General features: G+C 48.1%; 1 protein-coding gene across 5 annotated transcripts in view; it reads right to left on the bottom strand.

Moving 5' to 3' along the window:
- The window catches only part of ELAPOR1 (endosome-lysosome associated apoptosis and autophagy regulator 1), a 96,986-nt gene that overhangs the window by 57,123 nt on the left and 11,966 nt on the right, over positions 1-27,897 (bottom strand). The gene's annotated exons all lie outside the window — the stretch shown is intronic.

The following is a 27,897-nucleotide window of genomic DNA, read 5'->3' on the forward strand; positions in this document are numbered from 1 at the left end:
GCCTGCAGTGCCAGTTCGAATCCCAGCTGCTCCACTTCCGATCCAGCTCTCTGCTGGTGCACCTGGGAAATCAGCCAAAGATGGCCCAAGTGTTTGGGCCCTTGCACCCACATGGGAGACTCAGATTAAACTCCTGGCTCTGGCCTGGACCCGCCATGATCACTGCAGCCATTTGGGAAGTGAACCAGCAGATGGAAGATCTCCGGCTCTCCCTCTCTCTCTGTAATTCTGCCTTTCAAATAAATAAATAAATTTTCTTAAAAAGAGAAAGAAAAATGTAGAACGTGATTTGCAGGGGCTGGCTCTGTGGCATAGCAGGTAAAGCTGCTGGCTGCAGTGCTGGCATCCCATATGAGCACCGATTCGAGTCCCAGCTGCTCCACTTCGGATACAGCTTTCTGCAATGGCCTGGGAAAGCAGTAAAGATGGCCCAAGTCCTTGGGCCCCTGCACCCACGTGGGAGACCCAGAAGAAGCTCCCTGCTCCTGGCTTTGGATCAGCACAGCTCCAGCCATTTCAGCCATCTGCGGAGTGAACTAGCGAGTGGAAGACCTCTCTCCCTCTCTGCTTCTGCCTCTCCGTAACTCTGCCTTTCGAATAAATAAGTACATCTTTAAAAAAAAAAAAAAAGTGATTTGGCCGGTGCTGTGGCTCAATAGGCTAATCCTCCGCCTGTGGCACCGGCACACCGGATTCTAGTCCCGGTCGGGGCGCCAGATTCTGTCCCAATTGCCCCTCTTCTAGTCCAGCTCTTTGCTGTGGCCAGGGAGTGCAGTGGAGGATGGCCCAAGTGCTTGGGCCCTGCACCCCATGGGAGACCAGGAGAAGCACCTGGCTCCTGGCTTTGGATCAGTGCAGTGCTCTGGCCGCAGCGCGCCAGTCACAGCGGCCATTGGAGAGTGAACCCACAGTAAAGGAAGACCTTTCTCTCTGTCTCTCTCTCTCACTGTCCACTCTGCCTGTCAAAAAAAAAAAAAAAAAAAAGTGATTTGCAGTCATTCCCTATTTTGCCCTCTCCATAGCTGCTGGCAGCCCTGAATCCGTTTTCTGTCCCTTAGGATCTACCTCTTATGGACATTTCTTTTTTCTTTTCTTTTTTTAGAAAGCTTTTATTTAATAAATATAAATTTCATTGGTACAGCTTTTGGAATATGATGGTTCTTCCCCTCATCCCCACCCTCCCACCCCAACTCCTGTCCCACCTCCTACTCCCTCTCTCATCACATTCTTCATTAAAATTCATTTTTAATTATCTTTATATACAGAAGATCAACTCTATAGTAAGTAAAGATTTCAACAGTTTGCACCCACACAGACACACAAAGTATAAAGTACTGTTTGAAGACTAGTTTTACCGTTAATTCTCATAGTACAACACATTAAGGACAGAGGTTCTAGATGGGGAGTAAGTGCACAGTGACTCCCGATGTTGATTTAACACTTGTTGATTGACACTCTTATGTATGACATCAGTGATCACCCAAGGCTCTTGTCATGAGCTGCCAAGGCTATGGAAGCCTTTTGAGTCCACAAACTCCGTCATTATTCAGACAGGGCCATAAGCAAAGTGGAAGTTCTCTCCTCCCTTTAGAGAAAGGTACCTCCTTCTTTGGCAGCCCCTTCTTTTTGTGGACATTTCATATAAAAGAATCATGCACTATACTGTCTTTTATTTTTTCATTAATTATTTTTAAAGGCAGAGTTACAGAGGAGTCAGAGGGAGAGAGAGAGAGAGGTCTTCCTTTGACTGGTTCACTCCCCAAATGGCTGCAAAGGCCAGGGCTGGGCCTATCCAAAGGTAGGAGCCAGGAGCTTTCTCCAGGTCTCTCACATGATGCAAGGACCTAAGCACTTGGGCCATCTTCTGCTGCTTTTCCCAGGCCATTAGCAGGGAACTGGATCGGAAGTGGAGCAGCCAGGACTAGAACTGGCTCCCATATAGGAAGCCAGTGTCTCAGGTAACAGCTTTACCCGCTACGCCACAATGCCGGCTGTGGGTGATCCTGTGCCCGGCTGGGAGATTGCCTGTCTAGCCCACGTAGGAGGTTAGCCTGACTGCTGGCAGGTGGCAGGAACCTCAGGCACCGCCCCACCTCCCCGCTGCCGCTGCCTTCTGTTGAAGAGCCTTGTAATTGCCAATACGGTAAACTGCTCCTGGGTGTGGCCCAGGCCTATTAGGACCACCTGGAAGCCTACGTTGATCTTCAAGCTGATTGGAGAAGCGTAGCAGCGCCAATATCAACTTTATCCTATGGAGTTAGTGTTGCCCTGAATTAGCTATGCCCCCTCTCCTCTACCTGCCCTTTAAAAGGTGTGCTTGATTGTTAATAAACGGACATGTTCACCGCAACTTGTCTCTGGTGCTTCTTGTCAAAGAACGCCATTGTTGCTGTTGGCAAGGCTCACTAGGCTAATCCTCTGCCTGCGGCGCCAGCACACAGGGTTCTAGTCCCGGTCAGGGTGCCAGATTCTGTCCCGGTTGCCCTTCTTCCAGTCCAGCTCTTGCTGCGGCCCGGGAGTGCAGTGGAGGATGGCCCAAGTGCTTGGGCCCTGTACCCGCATGGGAGACCAGGAGAAGCACCTGGCTCCTGGCTTCGGATCAGCGCGGTGCGCCGTCCGAAGCGCGCTCACCACAGCTGTCATTGGGGGGTGAACCAACGGAAATGGAAGACCTTTCTTTCTGTCTCTCTCTCTCTCTCACTGTCCACTCTGCCTGTCAAAAAAAAAAAAAAAAAAAGAACACCGTTGCCCCACCATCGCAGCAGAGCAGTGTGTGAGCCTCGCAGGACGAGTCCTCAGCTGGCTCCCAGTATATGGTCTTTTGTGTCTGGTTTCTTTTATTTGGCATAATATTTTTAGGGTTGTCATACTGTTGCATCCATGTGTCAGTATTTCGTTCCTTTAAAGCCACTGGTGGTTTACTTTCAAATGTATTCTTCCAAATGTATTCTCTCTGACAGAATCTCTGTTTTCTTTTTCTTATTTTTTTCAAGATTTATTTCATTTATTTGAAAGGCAGAGTGATGGGGTAGGCATGGTGGGGGAGGGGAGAGAGACCCTCCTTTTTTTTTTTTTTTTTTAAAGACATGTACTTATTTGAAACGCAGCTGCAGAGAGGGAGACGGGGAGAGAAACAGAGAGAGAGCTTTTATTTTTTAAAGGCGTATTTATTGATTGATTTGGAAGGAGTTGCAGAGAGAGATCTTCCATCGGCTGGTTTACTTCCCAAATGGCTGCAATCACGGAGATGGAGAGCTTTACCCAGGCCTCCCATGCGGGTGCAGGAGCCAAGCACTGGGGCCATCTTCCCTTTCTTTTCCAAATGTATTGTCAGGGAGCAGGATCAGAAGAGGAGCAGCCAGAACTCCAACTGGCATTCCAATACAGCTGACAAGTGGTGGCTGAACCTGCTGTGCCACAACGCCCGCCCCCAAATCCTGTTTTTGTCAACACTACTCACCTGTAGGCTGGTCCACCTGTGTGAGCTCACCAGTCCTGACTGTGCACCAGAAGCTTGACATGGACTACGATGGAATATCCACTCCATGGAAATCAGCAAACACTATTTATTTATTTTAATTAATTTATTTTTTGAAAGGCAGAGTTATAAAGAGGCAGAGGCAGAGAGAGGTTTTCCAACCCCTGGTTATTCCTCAAATGGCTGCAATGGCTGGAGCTGTGCTGATCTGAAGCTAGGAGCCTTGAGCTCCTGGCCAGGAGGCTAGAATTCTATCCAGGGCTCCCACACAGGTGCAGGGGCCCAGGTATTTGGGCCATCTTTCCCAGGCCATAGCAGAGAAGTGGAGCAGCCGGGACTAGAACCGGTGCCCATATGAGATCCCAGCACTGTAAGTGGTGGCCTTACCTGCTACGCCACAACATGGGCCCCATCAGCAAACACTATACATCATGGCTTCCCTTCACCAGCACACCATGACAGTATCCATTTACTCCTAATTCCTTTTTTTAAAATTTTTTTTAATTTATTTTTTGATAGGTAGAGTTAGACAGTGAGAGAGAGAGAGAGAGAGAGAGAGAGAGAGAGAGAGAGAGAAAGGTCTTCCTTTTCCCGTTGATTCACCCCCAAAGTGGCCACTATGGCTGGTGCGTTGCGGCCGGCGCACTGCCTCGATCCAAAGCCAGGAGCCAGGTGCTTCCTCCTGGTCTCCCATGCGGGTGCAGGGCCCAAGAACTTGGGCCATCCTCCACTGCCTTCCCGGGCCACAGCAGAGAGCTGGACTGGAAGAGGAGCAACCTGGACAGATTCCAGTGCCCCAACCAGGACTAGAACCCAGGGTGCCAGCGCTGCAGGTGGAGGATTAGCCTAGTGAGCCGCTGCACCGGCCCTACTGCTAATTCCATCACTTTCTTTAATTTGCTCTTTTCTTCAGCTTCTACTTATACATCATCTTACACTTATACGTGACTGGTTCAATCCAAATCCTATCCTTTTATTTATTTATTTACTTATTTGAGAGATAGGGAGTTTCCAACCGGCGGTTCACTCCCTACATGCCTGAAATGTCCAGGGCTGGACCCGACCAAAGCCAGGAGCTAGAATCACACTCCAGGTCTCCCATGAGTATGGCAAGGACTCAACAACATGAGCCATCACGTGCTGTTTCCCAGAGTGTGCATTAGCAGGACACCGGAATCACAAGTGGAGCCAGGACTTGAACCTAGGGACACAACAGTCTTAACTGCTAGGCCAAGTGCATGCTCCTAGCCTTTTCTAAAGCTCCCTGGGGCCAGCATTGTGGCACAGTGGGTAAAGCTGCCGCCTGCAACACCACCGCTCCACCTCTGATCCCGCTCTCCACTAATGGCCTGGGAAAGCAGAAGAGGATGGCCCAAGTGCTTGGGCCCCTGCACCCACGTGGGAGACCTGGGAAAAATTCCTGGCTCCTGGCTTCAACCTGGCCCAGTCCTAGCCATTGAAGCCATTTGGAGAGTGAACCAGCGGATGGAAGATCTCTCTCTCTCTTCTCTATGTCTCCTTCTCTCCCTAACCCTCAACTCCCTTAACACCAACTGAAGATTCTTTAGCAGGATTTTTGAAGCTGAGAGTATAGGGAGAAGGCTGATGCAGCATCTGACCACCATGAGCAGGAGTTGACCCTGCCATTGTGTTTCTCAAATGATTCTGACCCTTGGGGGAAAATGTTCTTTAAAGGGAAAGTAGAAAATCAGAAGTTCTAACCTAATGATGGAAGAAACGTGGCAGATGCAGTTTGCCCTATGGTATTTGACATTCTACCTGTGCTTCATAAAGGGATCTTAAAAAAAAAGATTTATTTATTTACTTGAAAGAGTTACACAGAGAGAGAAGGAGAGGCAGAGAGAGAGGTCAGTCTTCCGTCCGCTGGTTCACTCCCCAGATGGCTGCAACAGCTGGAGCTGGGCCAATCCAAAGCCAGGAGCCAGGAGCTTCTTCTGGGTCTCCCACGCGGGTGCAGGGGCCCAAAGACTTGGGCCATCCTCTACTGCTATCCCAGGCCATAGCAGAGAGCTGGATCGGAAGTGGAGCAGCCGAGATTAGAACCAGCGCCCATATGGGATGCCAGCGCTTCAGGCCAGGGCATTAACCCACTGTGCCACTGCACCACAGCGCTGGCCCCATAAAGGGATCTTATCAGCTACGTGCACACCTATGACATATGAGTGCTCTGAGCCAAAGACAGGGCATAGACACCAGGGCAGGTGCCTCTGCACCCAACAAATGAGAACTGCACCTGGTGCAGCTAGGGATGTCTGTGTTGTGTTTGTAAGAGAGGCTCACAGTAAAGACCCCAGGCAACTCTGGGACAAAGTCTCAGCCCCGGCTTTTGGCAAGTGCCACCAACTAAGAGTGTGGCCCAGCCTCTGCCATCCCCAGGTGAACCAGAGATGAGTGAGTGGAGGATCATCTTGGGGAAACCAAGGCCTCCTTGGCCAATCTGATGCCCAAGGCAAACAGAGGCTCAGCCACAGCCCGGGCCCAGGTCGGGATGCGGGGTTGTGGAAGTGGGCATGGGTAGCTAACTTTAGAAAAGACTCCAGGTGGTTGACAACATTTCTGCATAAGTGGAATCCGGCCACCATCCCATAAATCTAGAATTTCTGTGTTCTCGCTAATTTGACCTTTGTTAGGGAAATAGCTAAGAATTCAGAAAAGTCTGTACACTGGTAAAGGAGGAAAACAAAGTGAAGATCTTTCTCATGATACCTTTATAATTTTTTACTAGATTAGCAGGTGGATATTTTACCTGTTAAAAAAAAATGTCAAATCTGAATGCATCGCCTTGCCTTCGTCGTTGGCTACTGCACGGTGACCGGGATTTGCAGCTGATCCTCTAAGTGAAAGCATGAGAAGAAAGGACGGGGCCCTGTCTCCACATCCTGTAGTCGGCTCTGCCCAGTCCCACCTGAAGCGCCCTGTAACTGTCCTTCACGACACCCACCATTCCCAGTCCTTCTAGATAAAGTCAGAGATCCTGGCGGCTGGCATTGAAGGGCAGCGTGTTAAGCCACCACTGCCTGTGACTCTTGCATCCCACGTGAGCGCCGCTTCCAGTCCCTGCTGCTCTGCTTCTGATCCAGCTCCCTGCTAATGCGCCTGGAAAGGCAGCAGAGGATGGCCCAAGTGCTTGGGCCCCTGCCATCCGCAATGGAAGACCTGCATGGAGTTCCAGGCTCCTGGCTCCAGCCATTGCGGCCATTTGGAGCGTGAACCAGCAGAAGGGAGATCTCTCCCCTCTCCTCCCAACTCACCTTTCAAATAAATAAATAAATCTTAAAGAAGAAAAGAAAGAAGGTAGGCGCTCCTCCTCCACCGCACTCATGGAGTGCTGATCAGAAACTGCTGTCCTTTGTTGCTACTTCCCAGTCTTGCTCATTGCAGTTTGATGGCAAACACTTTGACTCATTTGCTGTGGGACAACCTCTAATTATGCTTTTCCTGCGACACCTCACAGGGATCTTGAAGAATTTCAGGTTGTGTTAGAATTGGAGCAAGGTCTCCCAATCCAAACTGCTTAGGGCTGTTGGTTACCTGGGAGACTGGAACACGGCATTTAGCAGTGATTATAGCCACAAGTAAGTTTTTAACATCACAAGTTTGTTCACAAAAAGTTCAAGTGATGGAGAGATGTAAGTGCAGATACACGAGAGAGCTATTCTCTTCAGCCTTAACAAGGACGAAATCTTGTCATTTGTAGCAACACATATGGAACTGGAGGTCGTTAAGTGAAACAAGCCAAGCACAAAAAAGTAATGCAGCATTTCGCTCATATGTGAAGTTTAAAGAGTTGACATAGGGAGTTGGCGCTGTGGTGTGGCAGGTTAAGCCACTGCCTGCCATGCTGGCATCCTATATGGACTCCGGTTTGAGTCCCAGCTGCTCCACTTCTGATCCAGCTCCCTGCTAATGCGCTTGGGAAAGCAGTGGAGGATAGCCCAAGTCCTTGGGCCCCTGCACCCATGTGGGAGACCTGGAAAAACTCCTGGCTCCTGACTTTGGACTGGCCCTGCTCCAGCCATTGCAGCCATTTGGGGAGTGAACCAGTGAATAGGTCTCTCTCTGCCTCTGCCTTTGCCTTTGCCTCTCTCTCTCTCTCTCTCTCTCTCTCTCTCTGTAACTCCACCTCTCAAGTAAACCAATAAAATCTTGAAGAAAAAAAGAGCTGACATAGAAAAGCTGAATGTAGAATGGTATTTACTGTGGGCTGGGGAGGGCAAAGGGGATGGGGCACAGGAAAAGGTTGAATGACCTGTACACCTTGATAAGATCAAGAGGTTCTGGCTTTCTACTGCACAACAGGGATCTATAGACATTGATAATGTACTGTCTATTTCTCTTTAAAAAAAAACTAGAATAAAAGATTTTTGAGTGTTTTTACCATAAGGAAATGTGAAATGTTTGAGGAGGTAGATATATTGACCCTGATTTGACATTACACATATAATATATGTGTAATATACACATGTAATATACACATATATATAGTACTCCATAACTAAGTACACTTTCTACATTCCAGTTAAAAGTAAAATAAGTGGGAAAAATAGAAGAAAAATCAAACTTTTTAGCTTTAAAAAAGATTTTTTTATTTCTTTGAAAGGCAGAGTGACAGAGAATGAGGGATAAACAGAAAGAGAGTGAGCGAGATCTTCCATCTGCTGTTCACTCCCCACAGCCAGGGCTGGGCCAGGCCAAAGCCAGGAGCCAAGATCCAGGAGCTTCGTCTAGGTCTCCCACATGGGTGTCAGGGACCTGAGTACTTGGGCCATTTTCCACTGCTTTCCCAGGTGCATTAGTAGGGAGCTGGATAGGAAATGGAGCAGCCAGGACGCCACTGTTGCAAGCAGTGGCTTAACCTGCTGTGCCACAACACTAACCCCAAAATAAAATGTTAAGGATACAATAAGAGACACATGGCATAAAAAATAAAAGTCTTCCCAGCCTCCCCTCAGTGCCTACTGTTAATTACATGATAGCTCGTGAGGCCTGTGTTAGTGTTCCAGGGCTGCTGTCACACACTGGCTGGAGTAGTTTTTTGTTTGTTTGTTTGTTTGTTTTTGTTATTGTTGTTGCTGTTGTCCAAGGATCCATTTGTTTTTACTTGAAAAGCAGTTACAGAGAAAAAGAGAGAGCTCTTCCATCCTCTGGTTCGTTCCCAAATGCCCACAATGGCCAGAGCTGGGCCAGGCTGAAGCCAGGAGCCAGGAGCTTCTTCCAGGTCTCCCACAGGGGTGCAGGGGCCCAGGGACTTGGGCCATCTTCTGCTGCTTTCCTGGTCACACTGGCAGGGAGCTGGACCAAACATGGAGCAGCCGGGACTTGAACCTGCACTCATATGAGATGCTGGTGTCATGGGCAGTGGCTTAATCTTCTGTGCCACAATGCCAGCCCCTCAAATAGATAAATACTTTTTAAAACAAAACAAAACAAACAATAACACACTTACTGTCCCACAGATCCAGATGCTAGAAGTTGGAAATCCAGAAACCAAGCTGTGGACCAGGTTTGCCTTCTGGTCTATGGGACAGTAAGTGTTTCTGTCCTAGCTTCTGGGGACAGCCAGCAATTCTTGGTGCTCTGTCGCTCATGGAGGCATAGTTCCAATCTTCACAGGGCATTTTCCATTTGTGTGTGTCTCTGTGTCCAAATTTCCCCTTTCCTGGAAGGACAGCAGTCCTGGGGCATAAGAGCCTGCCCCCACTACATCTGCAAAGACTACTCCAGATGAAGCCACAGTCTGAAGTGGCGGGGTGCATCCCGGGTACTCTACAGCACGTCCTCAAACTTGGGAAATTCTATCTCTTTAATCTTAACTGCCCAAATGGCCTTGACATCAAAGATAGTCTTATCCATTGTCCTGTCCCTGTGCCCGGCTCAGAGCCTGGTAACGCAATAGCCATGTGACAAACGCTGGAGCATCAGGGAACTCTGAAGGGGACAGATACTGTTTCTTTCATTTTAAGATGAAGAGATGGCTTCAGGGATGTGCAGTCACGGCCCCAGTGTCAGAGACACTGGTTCGAGTCTCGGCTACTCCACTTCCAATCCGGCTCCCTGTTAATGTGCGTGAGAAAGCAATGGAAGATGATCCAAGTGCTTGGGCCCCTGCACCCACATGGGAGACCTGGAAGAAGCTCTGGGCTCCTGGCTTCTGGCCCAGCTCTGTTATTATGGCCACTTAGGGAAAGAACCAGGGCATGAAAGATCTCTCTGTGTCTCACCCATCTTCTCCGTAACTCTGAAGTTCAAAGAAAAAAAAAAAGAGAGAGTGGGTGTGGAGGCAGAAATTGGCTTGGGTTTTTGGTTTGTCTTTGGTGATCTTTCAAAGATTTATTTATTTGCAAGGCAGAGCGATGGAGATCTATCCTCTGGTTCACTCCCCCAAATGTCCCCAATGCTGGGACTGGGCCGGACTGAAGACAGATCCAGGTCTCCCACGCAGGTGCAGAGGCCCAGGTACTTGGGCCATCTTCCACTGCTTTCCCAGGAGCATTAGCAGAGAGCTGGATCTGAAGTGGAGCGGCCGGGACTGGAACCGGTGCTCCTACATGTACCACAATGCCTGCCCCCTTGGTGGGTTATTTTGAGCCACCTCCGATGCAGTTACAGGATTTCCACAAATCTTGCCTCCTCCCCCAACCATCGTTGTCATTTTTTATGCTGAAAGATTACATAATCCCACAATTTTCCACAAGGGAGCAGAGACAGACGAGTGAGCAGAGGCGATTACTTAACGCTGGATTCGTTCCTTCCTCTGCAGGGCATGATGAATGAGATCTGCGGAATTCCCAGGAAGTTCAGCTTCAGCTTCAGCCACGCAGGAAAGAGAGCCGGGTTCCTCTCAGCAGACTGGCTCCGGGAGGGCTTCAGCGCTGTGACGAAGGTGGAGACGGCGCAGCCCCGCCCGCGTAGCTTCTCCTGCACAAGCAGGAAGACAAGAGCAGCTGGTGCAGCAGCAGACCTAACAGTCGTCCATTGCTCGTCAGCCAACCAACAGGGAGCCTCACGCAAGCTGGCAGAGTGCGGGGCTCGGGAAACCTTTGCAGGAGTGACCTGGTTTTGAACGAAGCTGCTTTTCTCCTTGGGAGACTTGGTGGCCAAGGAGGATGGCAGGCAGACGGCAGCAGGGGGACAGAGGCCCGGGGCCCTGTGAGATCAGGAGGCCTGTGTGAGGCCGCAGCACTCCCCACAGCGGGGCTCGGCCTGGGCAAGGTGAGAGCTGGTGAGAGCTTCGCAGAGGCAGACTGGAGCGCTCAGGGTCAAGGCATGGGGAGGGGAGTGGAGCAGGGCCATGGATTCACCAGTGGGGCTCCCTTTGGGAACCGTAACCTTGTCCATAGGGCGGAGGGGATCTGGAGAAAAGAACAGGCTCTGAGGCAGCAGCTGGGCTGGAGGCCCTCGGCTAGCATCCACTTCACAGGGGGTGGCAGGGGAACGTCTGTCTGTCACGAGGTAGAAACGCGTTGCTGCTTTACCTGCCACTCAAACCGCTAACAGTGCCCTCTGCCCCTCCCACTTCCTGCCACTCGCAGCCAGGCACCAATGGGCCAGCAATTCTACAGGGTTGCTTGGAGTTGCTGGGGGTGGCTCAGGACAGCCTGGAGCACCACGTTCCCTGGAGCCCAGCCCCATTAGCACCGAGCGCTTTGCCAAAGCAGACGTGGCCTGGGGTCCAAACGTGAAATTTGCTGGAAGAAAATTAAGGCGGGATGCTGAGCTCCCGAATTTTCAGGAAAGGCCTCAGATGATCCTTCTGCTTTTTAAGCAGCTGCAGGAGCAAGCCAGGGCCCACTTCTTCCTTTTTACACCTACCTCCCACTCAGCAGGGCCAGCTTCTATCATGGTAATAGACAGCAATTAAACAGCAGGTCCCCCGCTATTTCAACTTGAGACAAAAGGAAGTGACTTTAAAATAAGATATATACCATCTCTTTCTCTCTCTTTTTAAAAGACCCTTTGTTTATCTGAAAGGCAAAGTGACACAGAGAGATGACAGAGTGACAGAGGGAGGATCTCCCCTCTGTTGGTTCACTCCAAATGCCTGCAACAGCCAGGCTGGTTCATGTCAGAGCAAAGAGCCAGGAACTCCATATGGGTCTTGCACACGGGTGGCAGGGGCCCCAGTACTTTGAGCCACCATCTGCTGCCTGCTCAGGCACATTAGCAGGAACTGGAGTAGAAGCTGAGTAGCCGAGACTCAAATCACCCCATACTCCAATATGGGAAACAGGTATCTGAAACAGCAGCTTAGCTGGCTGCCCATAATGCCTGCCCAAGACACACAGCATTTCTAATATATATATATTATATTCATATATATTAATTATATATATTCATATATATATGAAATAATAACCACATGTTCCTAAAATAATCTCCAAAGTTAGTGGGAGATACTATTCACAGATACTACAGTGTGTCAAGAAATCATATTAATAAGGAATGTATTTCTTTACATTTCTTCCTGTGAGGTTCCTAATCCTCTTCCAATCTCATTCCACCAGCCAGCCCATCAGCCCATCCTGCTCATCTTTTTGTCACATCTGCCTGCTAAATAATTTTACCCCGTGTTTCCTTCACGAGCTCTGAGCGTTATATATTCTATAATGGTTTCCATCTTCACATTGGCCACCAGGAAGTTCAGGGTCAAGTTTCCAGTTCATTGTCTTACATAGCATTCATATATTCCTTTCATTACTCTTCCTGCATCTGTCATTCTACGTTGCATTTTTCTGTCATAATGTTTAGTTTGTATTTGACTTCACTATTTTGATGGTGGAATTTTGTTATTTTATTTGAAAGGCAGAGTTACAGAGAGAGAGGGAGAGAGAGAGAGAGAGAGAGAGAGAGAGAATCGTTTCACCCACTGGTTCACTCCCCAAATGGTCACAATGGCTGGGGCTGGGCCAGGCTGAAGCCAGCAGCCAGGAGCTTCATGCAGGTCTTGCATGTGAGTGCAGGGCCCAAGCTCTTGGGTCATCTTCCATTGCCCCACTAGGTGCATCAGCAGAGAGCTGTACTGGAAGTGGAGCAGCCGAGACAAACCAGCATGCGTATGAGATGCTGGCACTGCAGGAACAGCAGTTTAACCTGCTGCGCCACAGCACTGCCTCTGATGGTGGCATTTCTTGAAAACTGAAGTTCTTATAGATAGAGGCACTGCTAATCAATTAATTAAAATAAGACCATTCGTGATTTGGCCCCTGCCTTCCCCCTATACCTCATTTCTAACCATATTATCCTTCCCTTGTTCTCTGCTTTTCCCATTCACTAGCCTTCTTTCTGTCCATTATACTCACCTCCAGGGCCTTTGCACATGCTGTATCCAATTCCTTCATAAGCATCCTTCAGACCTCAACTGCCTCAGGATGAGTTCCCTGAACTTTCTGCTAAAGTCAAATCCCCTAATACATGCTGTCAGTGTACCATGTGGGGCCAGGGTCATGGTGCATCAAGTTAAGACACTGCTTGCAGTAGAAGATGGCCCAAGCTCTTGGGCCCCTGCACCCACATGGGAGACCCAGAAGAAGCTCCTGGCTCTTGGCTTCGGAATTGGCAGAGCTCCGGCTATTGCAGTCAATTGAGGAGTGAACCGGCGGATGGAAGACCTCTCGCGCGCGCACTCTCTCTTTCTCTCTCTCTCTCTCTCTCTCTGCCTCTGCTCTCTCTGTGTAACTCTGACTTTCAAATAAGTAAGTAAATCCTTAAAAAAAAAAAAAAAAAAAAAAAGACACTGCTTGCGATGGCAGCATCCCATATCAGAGCCCTGTTTCAAGTCCCAGTTACTGTTTCCCATCTAGCTCCTGCTAAAGCACCGGAAAAGCAGCAGATAATGGCCCAAGTATCTGGGTCCCTGCCACGCTCATGGAGACCTGGATGGAGTTCCTGGTTCTTGGCTTCACCCTGGCACAGCCCTACAAGTTGTAGTCATTTTGAGAGTGAATCAGCAGATGGAGTCTCTCTCTCTCTCTCTCTCCCCCGCACCATCTCCCTGTCACTCTAGCTTTCAAATAAGATAAATGTTTTAAAAATTGCACCATTGGCCGGCGCCTCGGCTCACTAGGCTTAATCCTCCGCCTTGCGGCGCCAGCACACAGGTTCTAGTCCCGGTCGGGGCGCCGGATTCTGTCCCAGTTGCCCCTCTTCCAGTCCAGCTCTCTGCTGTGGCCAGGAGTGCAGTGGAGGTTGGCCCAAAGTACTTGGGCCCTGTACCCCATGGGAGACAGGAGAAGCACCTGGCTCCTGCCTTCGGATCAGCGCGGTGCGCCGGCTGCAGCGCGCTGGCTGCGGCGGCCATTGGAGGGTGAACCAACGGCAAAGGAAGACCTTTCTGTCTGTCTCTCTCTCTCACTGTCCACTCTGCCTGTAAAAAAAAAAAAAAAAAAAAAAAAAAAAAAAAAAAAAAAAAAAAAATTGCACCATGGAGCCCGGTGCTGTGGCACAGTAGATTAAGCCCCCACCTGCAGTGCTGGCATCTGGCATCCCATATGGGGCTCTGGTTCAAGTCCCAGCTGCTCCACTTTCAATCCACCTCCCTGCTAAGGCACCTGGGAAAGCAGTAGAAGATGGCCCAAGTCCCTGGCCCTTGCACCCATGTAGGAGACCCAGAAGAAGGCTCCTGGCTCCTGGCTTCAGATCCGCACAGCTCCAGCTGTTGCAGCCAATTGAGGAGTGAACCAGCAGATGGAGGATCCCCTCTCTCTCTCTCTCTCTCTCTCTCTCTGCCTCTCCTTCTCTCTCTGTATAACTCTTTCAAATAAATAAAATAAATCTTTTTTTTAAATGCACTATGTACATTTCCTTTGTAGCACTTGTCACAGCTGTAAATTTTTATTTCTGGGATGGTTTGATTAATAGGCATTTCTCCCACTAGACCACAATCTCTCTGTGGACAAAGCCTGGCACATGATGAGTCCTGCAGTAAGTTTTGAATGAATGAATGAGGTTATAACTCCTTCTCTCCTGCCACACACATAGCATCCTCTGCTCAAAACACACACACACACACACACACACACACACACCAACCACCAGTCCCTCCTCCAGCGTGTCAAAGATTAAGTGCAACCTTTCCTCCTTCCCACAGTGTATTGACGACCCCCAGGGCTGATCTCGGACCGCCCTCCATTCCTGCTCTCCCCCTGCCCTGAAGTGCCTCTGGGACAACCTGACACCCTTCCAGCCAGGTCCTGACACCTGCCCTACACCGGGGTGGGCTCAGCTTTGGCTGATGCTCTTGGTCCTCACACATCACCCACCCCCCTCAGCCTTCTTGATTTCTTCCGTCTCCCTGTTCCAGGTGCAAAGTCCCAAAGCCCTTGCTGGAGGCTCACTGGTATCTCTTCTCTAAGGGCATGGTGCTAACAGACGTATCCCCTTGCCCACCAGACCAGGGAGGCCCTGAGGGCGGGCACTGAACAGATTCCTCCTCAAATCCCCAGCCTCCAGCACAGTGGGAATGCTGAAATCAAGACTGTATTCGCGAATAACAGTAACACGGAGATGTGGGGTGATCGCATTTAGGAAACTGGTTGTACAGCTAGAGCAGGAGTGGGAAAGTCCCCACCCGGAGGGCCAGGAGGGAAATCTTTCCATCTGGCCCTGCCAAGGCAACCACAGGCAGGGACTCGAAATCCAATAGATCTGTCGCTGGCTAACTCTGAAGTTGATCACTTTGTTTGGGTCACCGATGATGAGCCACATATCCACGTGGCCCTTGGCTGAGAAAATGTTCCCCCAGCCCTAAGCAAAAGGAATGGAAGACTTCCTTACACACTGCCACGGACTAGATCCCGGTGCCCATATGGGGATGCCAGCGCCGCAGGTGGAGGATTAACCAAGTGAGCCACGGTGCAGGCCCCCAGGTTTTATTTTCTACCAGTGTTGGTTTGCATATCATGATCCTTTCAGTCCGTTATACTCGATAAATATTTGATGAAGAAATCTTTTAAATTTCTGAGAATTAACAATTTTAAATATGAGGACAAAATAATGATTTGGTAGAAATCATTAGAAAACATAACGGTTCATGACCTCTAGAGGAAACAGGTTACTGATATTTTCAAGCTACAAAATAGCCTGCTGATAACCGTTCCCTGGAACCAGACGCCAATACGGACAGTGTCAATATTCCAGAAGGGGACAAAAACCAGAAAGGGTACAGAGTGGAGGACCCCAAAGTCAGAAATACTGGGGCCATCTAGTGACGCATTGTGCTGCTTAGCTGGCAAATGTCAGGCTACTTGTGTCAAGGGCGAAGACCTCTCCTTTCTCCGCATGTTATTTGGATCCTAAATGCCCGCCAGGGTTCACACAATGCCTTCCTTTCAGCCAAGGATAACGGGCGATCTGTAGGATTCCTAAAAGAGTGCCAGTTAAAAGGATTCCACGATTTCCTCAAAACCCCTTTCCAGTGTCTGACATCCTGCTCTATGTCATAACAACGCACAATGTCGTAGGAAAAAAAAATTGTGCTTTCTTATATACCTCATACAGGGACCATTAGACGTTAATCTTAGATGACTTTCTTAAATGCATCACAGGGTGAGTGACAGGTAGATCTCCTTGAATGTTCAAGGTCCCTGTTCCCATCCAATGAACGCTTCAAGACACTGATGATGTCTCTTAGCTCATAAATGAGGAATGGAGCCCTGTGGATATCACACACTTGGACTTGGGTGTCGGTTTGCAGAAGGGCTCCAAGAGTCTGTCTTGGATCCATTTGGGCTCTGTTATCAAATTTAAGGGAGAAAATTCTGAAGCATGCAAAATCTAGAAAAGGAGGGGGGTGGTAAGTTTTGGCTCAAAATATTCTATGATTACTTAACAATTAAAATTTTTTTATTTTTTATTTTCTTATTAAGGCAGAGTTACAGATAGGCAGAGGCAGAGAAAGAGAGAGAGGTCTTCCATCTGTTGGTTCACTCCCCAAATGGCCGCTATGGCCGGAGCTATGCTGCTCTGAAGCCAGGAGCCAGGTGCTTCCTCCTGGTCTCCCACATGGGTGCAGGGACCCAAGCACTTGGGCCATCTTACACTGCTTCCCCAGACCATAGCAGAGAGCTGGATGGGAAGTGGAGCAGCCGGGACTCGAACCGGTGACCATATGGGGTGCCGGCACAGCAGGCAGCAGCTTTTACCTCCTATGCCACAACACCAGCCTGTATCAATTTTTTTAAATAATACTTATACCCCAATGGCATAGGTTTCTTTGATAAATTATTAGATTCTCTTGCCAGAAAGTTCAGACCCATCTGGGCATAAGCACCCATGCAGGTTTTACAGGGCACTAGCAAGGCTGCCTGGGGATTGGATGGCTACTGAGCTCCGCCCTAACACCAGCATTTTATGAGGCCACAATGTTATATCTAGATGACATTTCCCCAAATGAACAAACTTGGTGCTCTCATTGGGCTTCAGTTTCTGCAAGTAAAGAATTAAGAATTTAGGGGCTGGCGCTGTGGCATAGCAGATAAACTGCCGCCTGTGGCACTGGCATCCCATATGGGCACCAGTTCGAGTCTTGGCTGCTCCACTTCCCATCCAGCTCTCTGCTATGGCCTGGGAAAGCAGTAGAAGATGGTCCATGTGCTTGAGACTCTGCATCATGTGGAGAGATACAGAAGTTCCTCGCTCCTGGCTTCAGATCAGCCCTGCTCATAGCCATACCTGTCCACTCCCCTTGTTACTTACTCATGGTATTGATATGGGGCCAGAATAGGCAGGGAGTTAGATGGGAATAAACAAGATGGAAAAGTTTCCACAATGCCTGCCTGCAGCCCTGCACCTCAGTGTCTGCCTCCAGCCCTGTCCCTCAATTCCACACACCTCACATGCCAGTCTAGTGCTTCCTCTTTACTGTGATGCACCTGAGAGTCCTACACGACAGAGGGGACACCACGATGACCACGTGTACACAGAGCTCATGCGGAGATGCCATGAAGCCCCCAGAAGCCCTCACACGTGCCAAACCCCACCCGAACTCCATCCGTTCCTATATTCCATTAGGGCACCACCCTCTGTCCCAGAGAGGGCACTGCTGCTCTCTGCCTTCTCCAGTGCTCTCCTTGCGGGCAGCTCTCTGGCGCTCTCCTGGTGAGTGTCTTTCTCTGTAGGGTGTCCCACACTCATGCCTAATTGTATGCCCACTCTCTCACTGTATATAAACCTTGTTCTCATTTACACAATTCACTTATGCCTCTGCTTTGAATTCTTATCTCATGCAGGGTCAAGAACTTGAAATAAAAACTGGGACATTCATCCCTCTAACAGTCTCACTTATACAGACCTGGACAAGCAATTGCCTGCATCAAAGGCTGTCAAGTGCACTGGCCACAGTCACACATTCTCCGGAAATCGTACAAGAAATCTATCTACATATGGGGGTAGGGCAGGCATTTAGCACAGAGATTAAGACCCTGCTTGGGATACCTACATCCCATGGCAGAGTGCCTGGATTCAAATCCCAGCTTCCTGCTAATGCACACCTTGGGAGGCGGCAGGTGATGACTCATGTGTTTGAGTTTCTGCCACCCAGGTGAGACACCTGGGTTGAGTGCTTTGCTCTGGCTTTGTCTGATGCAGCCCTGGCTGTTTCAGGCATTTGGAGATTGAACCAGCACATAGAAGCTCGCTCTCTCTCTCTCTCTTTCTCTCTTTATAAATGAAAAATAAGTATTTTTTAAAAGACTTATGGATAGTCTTTTAAATAATAAAATACTCTATCACTCTATATGTTCTTTTAAAAATCTGCCCTTTCCTTTTTCATAGTTTTTTTTTTTTCACCTGACTTTCTGCTAACCTGTTGCTTATTTGGACGGAAGCCCTTACTTCTTTTAGAAATTATTTACACAGCTATATTAATATTTGTAAATGAAGGCCCAAGCACTAATCTTTTAAATACTGTTTACAGGGAAAATCAGCTGACCCATTAATTCAAAATTTTACTGAGCATCTAATTGACAAGCTTGCCAGGTACGACTTTCCCATTTGCTATCCTGAGCTAGAGCCATTCTTGGGAAAGGTTTGAACTACCCCAGGTGAACGGATAGAATTGATGCTCTCTGTTTCTTTTTGCCTGGTAGCTTGGTAGACACTCATATTTTGCGATTGGGGTTGGAGGTTGAAGTAGTCAATTTCAAGCAGACAATTGGCCAATTTCCATTTCTTTTCTAATTCAGAAACAGCTTTTCTCTACTGTCTCACATGGGTAAGGAATGCTCCAATTAGCATGCAGCCTCACTTACAATTAAAGTCCAATTTGTTTGATTTTTATTTTGTATCAGCAGTAAAATTTGGATTTAGGAAACCACGTTCTATGCCTAGAAACCCAGCTTATTCATTTTTTTTCATGCTGCATAGTATTGTGGGTCTTTTAAAAAGGCCTTTAATGATCCACAACAAATCAAAGATTAAAGAAAAAATAGGTGATAACCTCTTATTAGACTTCTCAGAATTTGAAAAACAGAGAACCTAGGAAGTATGAAAAGTATTATTTCTTTCAGCAGCTGTCAAACACGAACCATAATTATCTGTTCTGTTCTTTATCTGGCGTGACATAGAAGGAGAGCTTAAGAAATGTGACAAATAGCACATTTTTTATCACTTACCAGAGTGATATGGACTAAGAACAAGCTACAAATCAGGCTAACTCCTTTTCAAGGAACTTGGCAGGATTAGCCACCCAGGCCCAGGCTCATCTGCCTGGATTCAGACACACTGACAGCTCATAAAGCCAACAGCATTCAGCCAGGCCCTCCGAGTCTCCGTGGTTCCCGGGTGACACCAAGCACGAGCTCTCTTGGCCACAGCCCCTCCAAGCCGGGCAGTTGATTGCACACAGAGGAGGCTAATGAAGTCTCTAAAATTCCATGCAGCCATCGTGACACACATCCATCAGAAAGTTAGGACATGCTCTCGGGCTCGCTAATTGTGCTCTAAAGAATGTATTCTGCACATAGGCTCAAAGATGCATCAATGCATGTAGGAGGCTGTTCAGTGTAATGTTGAAATAGAAATGACTGGAATCAACCTAGTCATCAGGAAGTTTCTGCTTCAATACATTATGTACATACATACAATGAATCACAATTTGATAGTTAAAAATAAAATGAAAAAAAAAAAACACTGGATAAAATAAAATGGGGGCTGATGTTGTGGCACAGCAGGTTAACCCATCATTTTTGATGCCAGCGACCTATTTTGAAGTGCCAGTTTGAGTCCCAGCCACCTGCTAATGGGCTTGGGAAAGCAATGGATGATGGGTCCATGTGGGCCCCTGCCACCCATGTGGGAGACCTGAATGGAGTTCCTGGCTGCTGGCTTCAGCCCAGGCCAGCCAGCACTGGCTGGTGTGGCCATTTGGGGGATGAACCAGAGGTTGGAAGATCTCTCTCTCTCTCTCTCCTCTCTCTCTCTCTCTCTCTCTCCTTCTCTCTCTCTACCCTTTTCTTGGTTGTTCTACCCTTCAAAAAAATAAATAATAAATATGTCTCTCTTTAAAAATAAAGAAAGTACAATGATAGGGCAGGCGTTTGGAACAGTGGTTAAGACACTTGGCACACCTGCATCCCATAGCAGAGTGCCTCATATCCCAGTTCTGCTTCCTATTCCAGCTTCCTGCCAATGCACACCCAGGGAGGCAGCAACTGATGGTCCAAGTACTTGAGTCCCTGCTCTCTATGTGGGAGTTAGATTGAGTTCTAGGTTCCTGGCTTCAGCCTGACCTAGCCACAGTCTTCCAAGCATTTCAGGAGTGAACCAGTGGATGGAAGATCTCTGTCTGCTGCTGCCTTGCATATAAATAAAAATAAATTATAAACATTTTTAAAAGACTGTTCTTTTAAAAAATGAGCAAATAAACAGTTAAGCAGTAGTAACGAAAATAGTAAAATACCATACAGCAATCTGACTGTTACAGAAAGTGATAAAGAATAGACAGCTGGGGCCAGTGCCGTGGCTCACTAGGTTAATCCTCCGCCTGTGGCGCCGGCATCCCATATGGGCACCGGGTTCTAGTCCCGGTTGCTCCTCTTCCAGTCCAGCTCTCTGCTGTGGCCCAGGAAGGCAATGAAGGATGGCCCAAGTGCTTGGGCGCCTGCACCCACATGGGAGACCAGGAAGAAGCACCTGGCTCCTGGCTTCGGATCGGCATAGCTCCGGCCATAGCGGCCATTTGTGGGATGAACCAACGGAAGGAAGACCTTTCTCTCTGTCTCTCTCTCTCTCTCTCACTGTCTAACTCTATCCGAGAAAAAAAAAAAAAAAGAATAGACAGCTGTGCTTCTGTAGGAATAGAATATTTCAAGGATATATTGAAGCAGGTGTCCACAGCAGTCAGCCCTTGGGGATTTGCAGGGGTGAGGGGGAACTTTCCAGCTTCTACTTTGTACAGAGTTGACTGTTAGCACAGACCAGCAGAAAACAGCATGGCAGATCAGTTCCCTGCCGACTGATCTGCCCTTCTGTCAGCTGAGCAGCCTTTGCAGGCTCAGCTTTCAGTGTCTTTGTTCTCCTATCTACCCAATCGCGGTTCGTTCAGGAAAATTTTAAAGCATCCACCGTGTGACAGGCACTGGAAATACAGAAACGGACAGAGCATACATGAATATTGGCCCTCTAGAGTTTATATGGACATTAAAATGTATGCGTGTTTGTGTGTAAGTGGGTGTACTTGTGTTTATATGTTAAATATATATCAGATGGTAAAGAGTGTGCTGGAGAAAAACAAAGTAGAAAGAGAAGAAGGGGGGCCAGCGCTGTGGCATAATGGGTAAAGCTGCCGCCTGCAGTGCTGGCATCCCATATGGGCACCGGTTCAAGTCCTGGCGGCTCCACTTCCGATCCAGCTCTCTGCCATGGCCTAGAAAAACAGTAGAAGATGGCCCAAGTCCTTGGGCCCTGCACTCACGTGGGAGACCTGGAAGAAGTGCCTGGCTCCTGGCTTCAGATTGGCGCAGTTCTGCCCATTGCAGCCATTTGGGGAGTGAACCAGCAGACGGAAGACCTCTCTCTCTCTGTGTGTGTGTGTGTGTGTGTGTGTGTAACTCTGACTTTCAAATAAATAAGTAAATCTTAAAAAAAGAGAGAGAGAGAGAAGAAGGAATGGTGTGGGATGGAGCAGGGGAGACATACCAGTACTACCCACCACAAAGAGTTATTGTGGGACTACGTCAACACACGTAGGCCACTTAGAATACCCCTTATATGTTAATTATTATGACCATGTATTACGTTTATAATGAAAAAGTAAAGATAATTTTAAATAAAGTTCATGCCCCCACCTTTGATTAAAATCGCATGTCCTTCTTTAATGGTTGTTGACACTTCAAAAGGGAGATTTACTTTTTTCTTTTTTGAAGGGCAGAGTTAGAGAGGGAGGGAGGGAGGGAGAAAGAGAGACATCTTTATCCACTGGTTCACTCCCCAAATGGCTGCAACAGCCAAGGCTGGGCCAGGCTGAAGACAGGAATCAGGAGCTTCATCCAGGTCTCCCCTATGCATGCAGGGGCCCAAGCACTTGGGCCATCTTCTGCTCCTTTCCCAGGCACATCAGCAGGGAGTTAGATCAGAAGTGGAGCAGCTGGGACATGAACCGGTGCCCATATGGTATGTTACAATGTCTTAACCCACTACATCATAACATTGGCCCCTGGAGGGACCTATTTTTTTTTTTTTTAAGTGTAAGGTCATTTGGTGGAGCCATACTGGCCTTTGTTCCATCCCTAAGCTCTGCTGGCTTGTCCCTCAGGTACACCCCCATAGCCTGCAGGTCGCCACTGAAAGGTCCACAGAGAGGCCGGCTCCGGCCTTCCCCATCTATGGTCAGTCTCTGTGTAACAGTCTCTCGCCATACGCTGCTCTCTTCTTAGCATGTCAGCAAGCTTACTACTACAAGTGGATTGCAGTGGTGATTTCTGAGTGTCAACGCTGCCGTTCAAGCCAAACGCGCTGCTCCAGGAAGACCACCTAGATGCGGAAAGGTGAAAGAGAGAAATGAGCAGGCTGGGCAGAGTGTGCGCAACAGGTGGACAAAGGATGGACAAAGGGTGGAAGTGGTTGGGTGAAGGGGGAAGCCACTGAGAGGGGGATCTGGATGAGAAGGATGTAGAGGGGGCCGGCGCCGCGGCTCACTAGGCTAATCCTCCGCCTAGCAGCGCCGGCACACCGGGTTCTAGTCCCGGTCGGGGCGCCGGATTCTGTCCCGGTTGCCCCTCTTCCAGGCCAGCTCTCTGCTGTGGCCAGGGAGTGCAGTGGAGGATGGCCCAGGTGCTTGGGCCCTGCACCCCATGGGAGACCAGGAAAAGCACCTGGCTCCTGGCTCTTGCCATCGGATCAGCACAGTGCGCTGGCCGCAGCGCGCCGGCCGCGGCGGCCATTGGAGGGTGAACCAACGGCAAAGGAAGACCTTTCTCTCTGTCTCTCTCTCTCACTGTCCACTCTGCCTGTCAAAAAATAAAAAAAATAAAAAAATAAAAAAAAAAGGAGAAGGATGTAGAGGGTTTTTATACCCTTGCCGGGAGGAAGCGAAACCCTTTTCTCTTGAGAAAGGTCTCCAGTGACGACCACATTGCTCGTAAATGCTGTGTGGCTGTACTGTGTTGTCTGTTGCTTGGCGTGTGTGCTTGTATGTGTGTAGATGGATTCTTAGCACCCGCAGAAGCGCTGAGTTTTGCATTCAGGTTGGTGCAGGGCTAAAAAGAAGTGGAAGGATGAGAGCCAAGAACACTCCCCATTGCAACTGGGACTTCCGGAAGCGCTCTGAGGTCATTTCCGAGCTCCGTGTGGGGTCCTTTTTGAAACCCACAGTGTTCCTCAGCTATGCACCCAGCAAAAATGAAAGATGTGTGAGTGTGTGTGTATATTGTCTATTAATTCATCAGGATTTTAAAGGACTGATAGCATTGCTGTAGATATGAGAAAAGATGAGGGTATGAAAGGTTGATGGTAAGTAAAATTGGTACGATTTTTGCAAAAGAGAAATTGAATAATATGGAGAAATACAAAATACAAAGCCCTTTGGTCAAGGAATCCCCATTTCTAGACACATAAATTGAGTTCGCCAAATAATAATTGAGCAAATGTCTACAAATATATATCCAAAGGAGTTAATTTCAGTATTATTTAGAACAATAGATTGGCAGCTATCTGAATTAGTTATATAAATTATTTATATGCCTCAGAATTCTATGCAGCTTAAAAATGATAGATGTCCTATACCTATTAACATGCAGCACTGTCCCCTGCATGTTACTGTACATGCAGTACATGTACAGTACATGTGGGATCTGCCTATTTGGGGGTAATTATAAATTTATATCTAGGGGCCAGCACTGTGGTGTAGCAGGTTAAAGCCCTGGCCTGCGGTGCCAGCATCCCATATGGGCACCTGTCCACGTCCCAGCCGCTCCACTTCCTATCCAGCTCTCTGCTATGGCCTGGGAAAGCAGTGGAAGATGGCCCAAGTGCTTGGGCCCCTGCATCCACGAGAGAGACTCCTGGTTCCTGGCTTCAGATCAGCTCAGCTCTGGCCATTGCAGCCATCTGGGGAGTGAATCAGCGGATGGAAAACCTCTCTTTCTTTCTGGCTCTACATCTCTCTGTAACTCTTTAAAATAAATGAATATTTTTTAAAAATTATATCTATACTCAGAGAAGAATAGAAAGCCTATAAACATGAAGTTTGCAAAGTTTGCAACAAAATGTTTACAGTCAATTTAACCGCTGACAAAATTTTGAGTAAGTTTTGTGTCCTTTTTTGCATTCTACATTTCTTGAATTACTAGACGAAGGTACCATTGTGGGGCAGACACTGGGTGCATGGTTAGGACATACTCCTTGGGACACCTACATCCCATATCAGAATCTTGCTTCGTGTCCTGGCTACTCTGCTGCTAACGCTCACCCTGGGAAGCAGCAGTGATGAGTCAAGCACTTGGGCCCCTGCCACCCACATGGGAGGCTTGGATGGAGTCCCAAGTTCCTGGCTTTGCCCTGACTCTCTCTGTCTCTGTCTCTCTGTGCCTTTCAAGTAAAATGGAAAAAAAATTTAAGAGCATATCATTGTTACACAACCAATAAGGCTATTTAAGAAACAAAAAGGTGGGGGGTATAGTGGTATAGTGGGTTAAGCTGTGGTCTGTAGAGCCAGCATCCCATAAGGGTCCTGATTCATGTCCTCCTATTCAATTTCAGATCCAGCTCCCTGCTAATGGCCTGGGAAAAGCAGTAGAGGATGCCCAAGTACATGGGACCCTGCCCTCCATATGGGAGACCTGGAAGAAGCTCCTGGCTCCTGGCTTCGGCCAGTCCCAGCTGTTGCAGCCTTGTGGGGAATAAACCAGCAGATGGAAGATCTCTCTATATCTCTATCTGTAACTGACTTTCAAATAAATAAAATAAATCTTTAAAAGCAAAAACAAGGGCCGACGCCGCGGCTCACTAGGCTAATCCTCCGCCTGTGGCGCTGGTACTCCGGGTTCTAGTCCTGGTTGGGGCACCAACATTCAGGCCAGCAGTGACCAAGGTCATGCACGGAATCCCCATCTCTGAAATGAAGTAGGGATAGGTCCCTCCCTTGGGTAAACAACTTGGAACTTTTTGGTAAAGCTAAATCTGTGCCCGCCTCACAGCCCAGCACCCCACTTCCACCTGTGAATCACAGCCCAGCACCCCACTTCCACCTGTGAACCAGGAGGCAAGTTCAACAACATCCCTGGCAGCATCGTTTGAGAGAGTAAAACACCAGAAACCCAAATGTCTGTCAACAGGACGAATTTTAAAATTGTGGACTAGCCATACAAGGCAATATTTTACAACATTGAAAATGAACAAGATACACAATAACATGAATGAGTTTAGAAACTTAATATTGAGTTAGAAAAGCAAATTCTATAAGACCAAATGCAGTATGACATATTTTTACAAAAGTCGAAAATAAAACTAAGGTTTTGTAAGGAAAACACACATGTACACACAGATACTCCATGACTTACAATAGGATTGTAGCCCAGTTTACCCACTGTAGGTTGAAAATAAATTGAACACGCATTTAATACATGTAACATAGCAAACATCATAGGCTGGCCTAGCCTACCTCCCAGGTGCTCAGAAACCCAGAGCAGTCTACAGCTGGGCACAACCATCTAACACAATGTGTATTTGATAATAAAGTGTTGAATACCCTACGGGCGTTACTGGAGACATGATGGGTTATGGAAACACAAAGACCAAGATCTAAGTAGTGCTGGCAACAGGGTACACAGTGGCACACTGGCTGCTTCCCCAGAACTGTGCTCACTGATGCTCCCAGCATCATGAGAGAGTGTAGTGCCCAAACATTGCAAAGATCAAAGTTCAAAGGCGGTTGTGTAGCCTAGTGAGTAAGATGCCTGCCAGTTAAGATGCACACGTGCCACATCAGAGTACCTGAGTTCAATTCCTGACTCCAGCTCGCTGCTAATGTGGACTGTAGGGGCAGCAGTGATGGCTCAACCACTTGGGTCCACGCCACTCACATGGAAAGCCTAGACTGAGCCTCCAGCTCCCTCAGCTCTGACCTGACCCAGCACTGAGCCATTGTAGGCGAGTGGGGAGTGAACTAAGGAATATGACACACTCTCTCTCTCCCTCTCTCTCTCTTTTATTTGACAAGTAGAGTTATAGACAGTGAGAGAGAGAGAGACAGAGAGAAAGATCTTCCTTCCATTGGTTCACTCGCCAAATGGTCGCTACGGCCGGAGCTGCACCAATCCGAAGCCAGGAGCCAGGTGCCTCTTCCTGGTCTCCCATGTGGGTGCATGGGCCCAAGCAGAGAGCTGGACTGGAAAAGAAGCAGCCGGGACTAGAACCCAGTGCCCATATGGGATGCTGGTGCCGCAGGCAGAGGATTAACCAAGTGAGCCACGGCGCTGGCCCTCTCTCTCTCTTAAAAAAAAAAAAAAATAAAGATTGTCTCTCTTAAAAAAAAAATCTGTATTTAAAGTAGGCTTTGTACCAAATACATAGATACATATCAGTTTCATACTACCATAAAGTAAAAAAATCATAAGTCAACCATTATAAGTCAGGGATTGTCTGTAAAAAAAAAAAATTGCTGCTGTGGGGCAGCAGGCTAGGCTGCCGCCTGCAGTGCATACCATATCAGAGCTCTGGTTCAAGTCCCAGCTGTTCCACTTCCAATCCAACTCCCTGCTAATGTGCCTGAGGAAGAAGTGGAGGACGGTCTCAGTCCTTGGACCCCTGCCACCCACGTGGGAGACCTGAATGGAGCTCTGGGCTCCCACTGCAGCCAGTTAGGAAGTGAACCATTGGATAGACAATATCTCTCTCTCCTTCTCTGTCTCTTTCTCTCAGTGTGTGTGCCACTTTCCACTTCAAATAAATAAATAAATCTTTAAAAAATAATAAAGTAAAGGGGGGCAGGTGTTTGGCACGTGGTTGGGACATAACTCGGAACACCCACATTCTTTATGAGAGTGGCTGGGTTTGAGTCCCAGTTCGGCTTCCAGATTCCTGCTGATGCACACTCTAGAGGCAGCAGGTGATAACTCAAGTACATGGCAGACCCAGACTGAGTTCCAGGCTCCTGGCTTCAGCCTGACCCAGCCCTGGATATTGCGAGCACTTCGGGAGTAAACCAGTGGATGGAAGATCTCTTTCTCAGTCTCCTTGCGTTTCAAACGAAAAGGAGGGGCAGGTGCTGTGGTGCAGCAGGTTAGGCCACAGCTTGCCGCAGATGGAAGATTCTCTCTCTCTCTCTCTCTCTCTCTCTCTCTCTCTGTCTTTCAAGTAGATGGAAATAATAAAAGGGAAATTATTTGGGGGGAGTGGCTGGCACAGTGGTGTAGTAGGCTAAGTCTCCGCCTGTGGCACTGTAGGTGCTGGTTCCAGCTGCTCTTCTTGCAATCCAGCTCTCTGCTATGGCCTGGGAAAGCAGAAGATGGCCCAAGTGCTTGGGCTGATGCATCCATGTGGGAGACCCAGAGGAAGCTCCTGGCTCCTGGCTTCAGACCAGTCCAGCTCCGGCCATTGTGGCCATTTTGAGAGTGAACCAGTGGATGGAAGATCTCTCTCTCTGTCTCTCTGTATATAACTCTGCCTCTCTCAAATAAATAAGTAAAATCTTTAAAAAAAAATGTTTTATAAGAGTTCATTTAAACAAAATGAGCAGGGGAGTAGAGAATAGGAAACCAAAATTCTGGTGGCTGGGATTGGAGGTAAACCCCAGGAAGCTCTGTCAGCATGGATTGTGTTCTAGTTCCTAAACTGCATGGTGGGTTAACAATTTATATATCATATATATCAAGGACATTTGTCTACATAATTAGACAGGTTTAAACAGTGAATAGGAATGAGTAGAAAAAGAACGTTAGGTTCAAAAGTAATGAAATAACAGAAAG

The sequence above is a fragment of the Oryctolagus cuniculus genome, chromosome 7 (genome assembly GCF_964237555.1).
Source record: "Oryctolagus cuniculus chromosome 7, mOryCun1.1, whole genome shotgun sequence".
Taxonomy (NCBI): Eukaryota; Metazoa; Chordata; class Mammalia; order Lagomorpha; family Leporidae; genus Oryctolagus; species Oryctolagus cuniculus.